The sequence below is a fragment of the Dermacentor variabilis genome, chromosome 7 (genome assembly GCF_050947875.1).
Source record: "Dermacentor variabilis isolate Ectoservices chromosome 7, ASM5094787v1, whole genome shotgun sequence".
NCBI lineage: Eukaryota > Metazoa > Arthropoda > Arachnida > Ixodida > Ixodidae > Dermacentor > Dermacentor variabilis.
In genome coordinates, this window is record NC_134574.1 from 155,865,957 (window position 1) to 155,874,037 (window position 8,081).

Below are 8,081 nucleotides of genomic sequence, written 5' to 3' on the forward strand. Positions count from 1 at the left end.
CATCTCGCTAAAGCGTTGTCCTGATGGATCCTGTTCCTGGGGGCGGAAACTTTTTTATGGCTACTTTAATAAACGTTTTGACAACAACAGAGCGTTGTCGTTCATTGAAAAGTGGCACTCAGCTAGAATATTTGTGGCAGAGCCTGCTGATGCGTTGGGTTGCTGTTCTTGAGGAACCTTTGTGACGCGAGTTAGATTCCGCTCAGCATAGGAGAAATTTAAGGGTTCTTTTTCATCATTATAGAGCGGCACATTTCCAGTTGCACATACTCCCACCGTGTGACACCGACCTCCCTGGCGGCCTAGCGCGCTGGGAAGTGGTCTTGCTACGAAGGTAACTCCTCCGTGTCGCCCTTATCACTGCGGTAACCTGGTCGTCGTCGGCACAGTACCGTGCCTCCGTCAGCGATTCCTGCCCCTTCTGCCCCGCTCCTGTCTGTGTGGTGGACACTGGGCACCTTTCTACACGCCCTCCGCCAGAAACACCTGCTTCGATGTGAACCATCCCAGGTCAGCCGCCAGGTGCAGACAGTTGGATCTTGGGGCCCCAACACCGGACACGGCTGGACTTCCTCCGGGAATCCGGCTTGTATCTACACTTGTAAATAAGTCTTTGTGCCAGAAGGCACGCTGTCGCAATAATAATATAAAAAACATACCTAGTTACCTAATTTGGAGTTAAAGACGTTCAATGAAAAGCGTCCCACATGTACTGGCAGTTTTCCTTTCACCTAAGTTGACATCAAAGAGGTTCACGGAGAGCAGCACGGACTGAGTGGGACATACTCAGTGCTCCAAGTCGGCGTCAAAGAGTACCTACCCATTCCGGATCTAGTGACCTATGTCGACGTGAAATACTTCATTGAAGAAAGGCAACTCAGTGACCTCAGTTGATCCGCTGGATCATATCGAAACCTGTTACCTCAGCACAAGATCCCGATGCGCTACTCCTTCGACCGGTGACTACCCAGTGACTCAGATAGGTTGAAAAGCGGTTAGATACAAATGTAAAAACGTAGATAGGTAGGTAAATAGCCCCCACAAAGTGCCTGAAATACCCTAAGAATGTTAACGCATTAAAAACCGCTCACCGCGTGTTGAACGAAGCCAACGTCAAGCCGCTAGTCTAACAATATAACTGTGACGCAATGTTTATGTGGTCATTAACGATACTAAAGTAATCAGTGCAACGTCCCCGAAAATGTGACCAGAATTCGGATTCGCTTACCGCTCTGATGACTGCATGCATGACGTTGCTTATTAGTCTAGTTGATGTCAGCGGCGAGTGCTTGTGCAGCCAGTATCATCCTTTTAATATAAAGCAAAAGGTAGGTGAATGGAAAATTGCTTGATCCGACGGAAATGCTTCAGTATTAAACCTTCGCAAGCCGGTCGTTAGCGACACGGCATCCATTTTAAATTGTACTCAAAGACACGTGCTATCAGAAGATATGTCCGAACCTGTCAGAAGTCGGAGGCAATGTGACAAGTCCGTCGCAGCGCGATTCGCTCGTCCCCCTTGGTGGTCTGCCCGCTGTGACAACGCCTTCTAGATAGCAGGCCTGTGCGCTCTGCTTCATGAAGTCATGCTACTTGGACTCAAATTTCCGCTGTCAACCTTAACGTGACGAAAGCGATGACATCAAAATCACCGTGGCTTACTCGGGAGCATCCCCATAAGATTCTATGGCAGTCGGATAAGTAGCATGACGTCATGGATTGAAGTGCCCAGGCCTTGTGCTATCTAGGAGGAGTTCGTTGTGAGCGCCGAAGCGCGACGTCACGAGCCACCCGTATTCCTATTGGGTCCTATGGTGTGCCGTCACACCAGCCTCTCTCGTCTCCTCTTCCTCCTTTGTTACTTCTCATCACTCGTAACGTCACAGTCCTTCCTCCTCTCTCACGCCACGAGGTGATCGACAGACGCCACTGGGTTTTCGTTAGCATGAGAGTTCGAATGCTGACTCATTAATAGCGGTTTGGATGAGTTGTTACAAGTTCGTGATGTGATTGCAGCGCTCAAACGTGATCGAGGTTAGCGGAAAGAAGAACAATTTCAAATTAAATTTTGTAGTTTCTCGGGCCAAAACTACGGCATGATAATGAAGCACGCCGTAGTGGTCGAATCCTCGTTAATTTCGACCAGCTGGGGCACTTTGGCGTGCACTCCATGCACTGCATAGTCAGAAGAACAAATACAAGCGCTGGCTTCAGCTGGACACGTTTTGTGGCCGCACGAGCCACGTCGCTGTTTGTCTTTCAGCACTTGGGTGCTTTGCGCTGCAATCATGCCATCTAGGGAAAATAATAATAATAATATTTCGGGTTTTACGTGCCAAAACCACTTTCTGATTATGAGGCACGCCGTAGTGGAGGACTCCGGAAATTTTGACCACCTGGGGTTCTTTAACGTGCACCTAAATCTAAGCACACGGGTGTTTTCGCATTTCGCCCCCATCGAAAATGCGGCCGCCGTGGCGGGGATTCGATCCCGCGACCTCGTGCTCATCTAGGGAAAATAGGTAAACACAGGAGTGCTCGTGGGGCGTTGCGTTTCATTGTCCTCGTCTGTTTTAGCGCTGTTTTGTCTAGTTTGAACTTCTCCTGCACTATCTTCGGTAATTTCATCGATAAGAGGCACTATCTGCAAGGGGCAATGCTTGGAAACGATTGCATTCCTACATGTACTTTTGTGGCATATTTACGATTGTGTTGCGCCTCGCCGTTGTCCGGTGTATTTAGTGATGCGTTAAATGGCGTTGCCGCTCACTCGGATAAACTAGCGCACGCTTTCAGCCGCACCCTTTGCTACTGCTGCACGTATTTCTACTGTGCGCCTCAAAAATGATACGTAAACAAAACGAAAAGATCCTCTGTTGTCGTGGCTCTCCGGGCGCTGTCCCTCTCGGCCGCATTTTAGCCAGCTCTATCCTAAAGGTTTATTTAGAATAGTGTTTAGGGTAGAGGCAACTCTGGCTTAAACGGGATCAAATCCCTGCCGTGGTTGCCGCATTTCGATGGGGGCGAAATGCAAAAACGGGGTATGGTAAATGGGGGCACCTTAAAGATCCCTTGGTGGTCAAAATGAATCCTCCCCCACCCCCTACTGCGTGCCTCATAATAACGTCGTGGTTTCGGCACGTAAACCCCCATAATCAAATTCGATTCGATACACTTCTTAAAGAAACAAGTGTTGTGTCGATGCCCACACAAAAAAATAGTTAAGTGCATCAACTTTGCAATAAGATACATGCCACGTGTCTCAGCCAACACTTTCAAAATTTGTTTAAAATTGCCTGTAGTAGGTAGCACAATTCTTGTCCATGAGCTGGTCTACTCGAAGAGGCGGAAAAGTTCTTGCAGAAAATATTAAAATGTATAACCGAATAATTAACCAAAATTCACTAATTACGTTTTAAACTAATTATCTTATGGTACGTATTGCCATCTATCGATTCTCGCCGGAGAGTTCGCAAGGTGGATCCACTTGGAACGAGTTCTCGGGATGACACCAATTTCGAGATATTGATTCCCGAACTTTATGAAGAAGTGCATCGGCGTTCCACTTACTTTTGTGGTTCGATGCATAAGACGACGTTTTGATAAGAAAGTAAGCGGAATGACAGAGCATTTTTTACCGCAGTTTTGACGGCACATATCTCGCAAATATTGTTATTCACACAATTCTTTGCAAGTAGATATGCATTGCAGTCTTACCCGCTAGAATTTGCAAATAGCAATATGGGCCATAAGGTAATTAGTTAGTGATTGTAACTTAATTAGTGATTTGCTGTTAATTAGTCAATTATGCATTTAAGCTTTTTGTGCAAGTAATGTCCGGCTCTTCGAGTAGGCCAGCTCATGGAGTAGAATCGTTCTATCTGCCACAGGCAATATTTAAAAAAAAATGTTTGAATGTGTTCCCTGAAACGCCCTGTATATTGAACGTTAATTGCACTATCTGTCCAGCAATCAGGGTTCAGTGAGCGTGTAGGTTATGCCTAGCGCACATGGCGATAGCTATTAATTGATGTTTCTTTGCGTCACTTGAGTCCGTAGCCTGTGATCACTTGCGAAGGCTGTAAAGACGCCTTTAAGGCCTACGTATCTATTAATGGCAGTACGCGTGCCACTGCGCATAATAAGGACATCATTAATAGCTTCATGACCACCATATCTAGCGTTACGCTCTCTTTACGCATCGCAGTGATAAGCCCCACGATGAAGGAGAAAAGAAATAGAGGAAGGGAAGGCTGGCGACCAGTGTGACCACCACTCATATAACGGCAAAATAAATGTGAACTCTTCATTTGAAACAGGCAAGTCGCTCAGTTCACTCATTTCAAACATATAGCAATGTCCTGCGTTCTCATGCAGCAATCTGCCAATTTTTCTTTTTAATGAAAGGCAGAATTGAACAAGCACAACGTAAACCGGCAATTTGAGGGGGATAGCGCAACGACGTGGTGTTGCTGTGGGACGATGTGGTCACTGATATCGAATTGAGATAACGCATAGCACGGTACCGCTATGTGTGCCTTCTCGAGTAAGTGTCCCCACGCTGCCCTGAAATTCATTCCGAGAAAAATCGAAACGACCAAAAAGGCACTTCCGAGCCGGCGAGGTTGACGCCGGCGGGCGTTGGTAAAGTCTTCGAGACCACCGAACCATTGCCATTGTTGAAGAGGATGCGCACTGTTATCAAACATAGGGGGCGTGACAAGCGCATAACCTGTCCTCGTCCACAGGGGGCGACGCCATCGCGGGTGTGGCGCCACCTATCGGGGGCTCTCGGACGAGATCAAGTGACGTACGCCCGACGACACAGACGGGGTCAGGCGGGAGTCGCCGGTCAGACGAGCTGCTGCCGCACGCACCGCCGGTCGCCGCATCGCGTCTCCTCGCAGCACATCAGTCCGGCGGGGCAGTCGTCGGTGCCGTCGGCGTTGACGCGGCAGGCGTCCGGCTGCCTCAGCAGAGAGACGCACACCAGCCGATTGGAAAGCAGGCAGCGACGGAACCGCGCTGCGCAAACGGAGCGAGAACGCGGCGAGTTTTAGAAGTGGCGTCCCCGAGCGGTTTGCGTATCGAAATTTCGATTGCATTAGTGCGCATTTACTTTTCGTCCTTTTGTTACACCTGGCTTGTACCGTTCCTAATATTTGTGTCCCGTGTTGATGCGTTAGCGTTTTTAGGTTACTGCGCGCACTTTCCAGGGCTATCTATCTACAGCCGAATCTGGATATATGGAATCTGAAGGGGATCACAAAAAAAGCTCGTTATATAGATAATTTAATATATAAAATAAAAATATTATACAAAGATTTTCGAGGGAATATTACAGCTGTTCGTTGTACACAATATTTCGTTATATGTGGGTTCGACATATCCGGGTTCGAATCTATCTATCTATCTATCTATCTATCTATCTATCTATCTATCTATCTATCTATCTATCTATCTATCTATCTATCTATCTATCTATCTATCTATCTATCTATCTATCTATCTATCTATCTATCTATCTATCTATCTATCTATCTATCTATCTATCTATCTATCTATCTATCTATCTATCTATCTATCTATCTAATTAACTATAACTAACTAACCGTTCGCCGGCTACCTGTGTCACTGTGCAGTCAGTGGCCGAATGGGTTGGTAGCCCATCGGGCTGCGGTGTTGAGGTGACAGTGTTCGAAACCAACTATCGGACCAACTTGGCTCAGTGAGTATGTGGCAATGTGTACATACGTACTACTCTTCAACGAGCCACCTCTTTCACGCGTATATGGGTAACTGTAGATTCGGGAGTGGGTAGGGAATGGGTAGAAAGCCGCCGGGCACCCACTGATACAAACGGGCACAAGCGTATACCCCGCCCTGGAGTTCGGATTTCTTCAGGGGTGACGCGCTCGAGGAAAGGTGCCTGCGCCCAAAATTCTCGTCGAAACCCTCGTCAGCCTCAAAGGAGGCTCACGAGTGTTTCGAGTACTGGGTATGCGCCACTCACTCTGTGCTTGTCTTCGATGAACCTCTTCGATGCCACTTGGGTCGATGAGTATGTGCCGGTAGGTGGGTGCCACTCTTCAATGAACGCCTGTGACGCCGACTAGTGTAACTAGCTATGTGCTACTGGGAATGCGCCGTTCTACAATGACGAAAAAGGTCCCCTAAATTTATCCGATGCTGAGCGGAACTGAATCCACGTGACACGTTTTCCTCAAGGTCAGAAACCTGACGCACAAGGAGCAGGAGAAGATTTTAATGAAGAGAAAGGAGGAGAGGTCGGCCTGGAGAGCGTGTCTCTAGCCTGCTACTCCTCACTGGGGAAAGGGCAAGTGGGAAATACAGAGAAAGGTAGGTGGCTGGTGATCACGTTATAGCACAATGAGCTACTATATACACGCTATCTGCGGATGCGCGCTGTAGGCTATAGCGCATATAGCGTCGCTACAGCCTGCTAGGGCTGTAGAGAAGCACTAGCAGGCTCCGCCACAAGTAAACTGGGTATGTCCCGTTCTTGAATCAACCTCTAGCTGACTTGGGTCAGTCAACACACGTCACTGAGTGTGCGGCCAAACGAGGCAACAACTCTCGGCGCTCACAGGCACAGGTAGGCCACGCTTCTCGTCTTGGAGGCCACGCGCGAACTTTTCGGCGGCGCCACTGGATGGCGCGGCGTGTCCAGGAAGGAGCTCGAGAGAGAGGAGCCCGGTTGCCGCATGAAGCGTTTCTCAGCGTTCGCACGCGCTGGTCCGCCATGCATTTCGGGGGCCACGCGCAGGCTTCGCGGCGGCGGCGCAAGATGGTGCCACCGAAAGAAGCGCGAAAGAGGAGTCCTGCTGCATTATAATTCGTTTCGACGGTGGCAATACGCTGCGTCGCGATATTGATTCAGTGCTAACGGATTGCCGTGGACAGCCATCTTGAGATTGGTTCTACCGCAGTTCTTCTCTAAAAGTAATCGATAGGAAGTTTCAGAAGTGGCATGCGCAAGTGGTTGGTGTGACTCTGCTAGGGTTGTTTTGTACTCTTGCATTTTCGGATGCTGGGGTTTCAGGTGCCAGAATCACGATCTGATTATAAGGCACGTCGTGGTGGGGGACTCCGGTTTAATTTTGAACAACTGGGGTTCTTTAACGTGCACCCAATGCGCGGTACACGAGTGTTCTTGCATTTAGACCCCATCGAAATGAGGCCGCTGCGGACAGAATTTGATCCCGCAGCCTCGTTCTTATAGCAGCGCAAAGCCATATCCAGTGCTGTTGCATCTTGTTTGTATATCTTCGGCCAATAGCGAGCCCTAACGTTGGATCACCAATTTTTAAACTTTCCTGAAAGGGATTTGTAAAAAACTGTGGTCCCGAAGTTAGGCGGCGCTATGGGCCGAGCAATAAAAATAAAAATAAATAAATAAAATAAAAAAGCGCTACAGGACCACAAAGGAACGCAAGCAGGGTTCGGACATTAAGCTAAGCATCGCCAAGTCAAACCAAGCCGCTTGGCGTTGCTATTTCTAAAACTGTGCATCAGATAGAAACTTAGCGTGGCCTCGATTATTATACCATTGCCTCCTAAATCAGCTGTAAGACTGTAGAACGTAAAACTAAGCCGAGCACGATTATAAAGACGACAACAGGCAGTGTAGTTACTCTTTTAGTGCGAGAGCAGCTAAATGCTCCAAAGTGGGGGGCAGGGGTGTGGGAAAGTTTGAAATTTTCGAGTTATGAATCGAATATTGTCTTCTTAGAGTCTGTCTTCGAATCGTATAGTCACTCCTTGTAAATACAAATATTTTTCTAATAGACCTGGAATACTTCTAATCACCAGCTGTGCGATAAATTCCGTCTCGGTGGACATAAGAAACGACAAGTCACGCGGCTGAGCACGCTGTGTGTCAGTCATGCCATTACCAGTCATGCCTTACCATTCGCACTCACCAATGAAATCGTAGTTCTGGCATGTAAAACTCCTGAAGTTAGTTAAATTTAATTCGTAATTACCACAACGCAAACAGCGAAGACGGAGGGTAGACACGACTTGACAGGACCAAACAAAAGGACCATGCAGTTGGAATC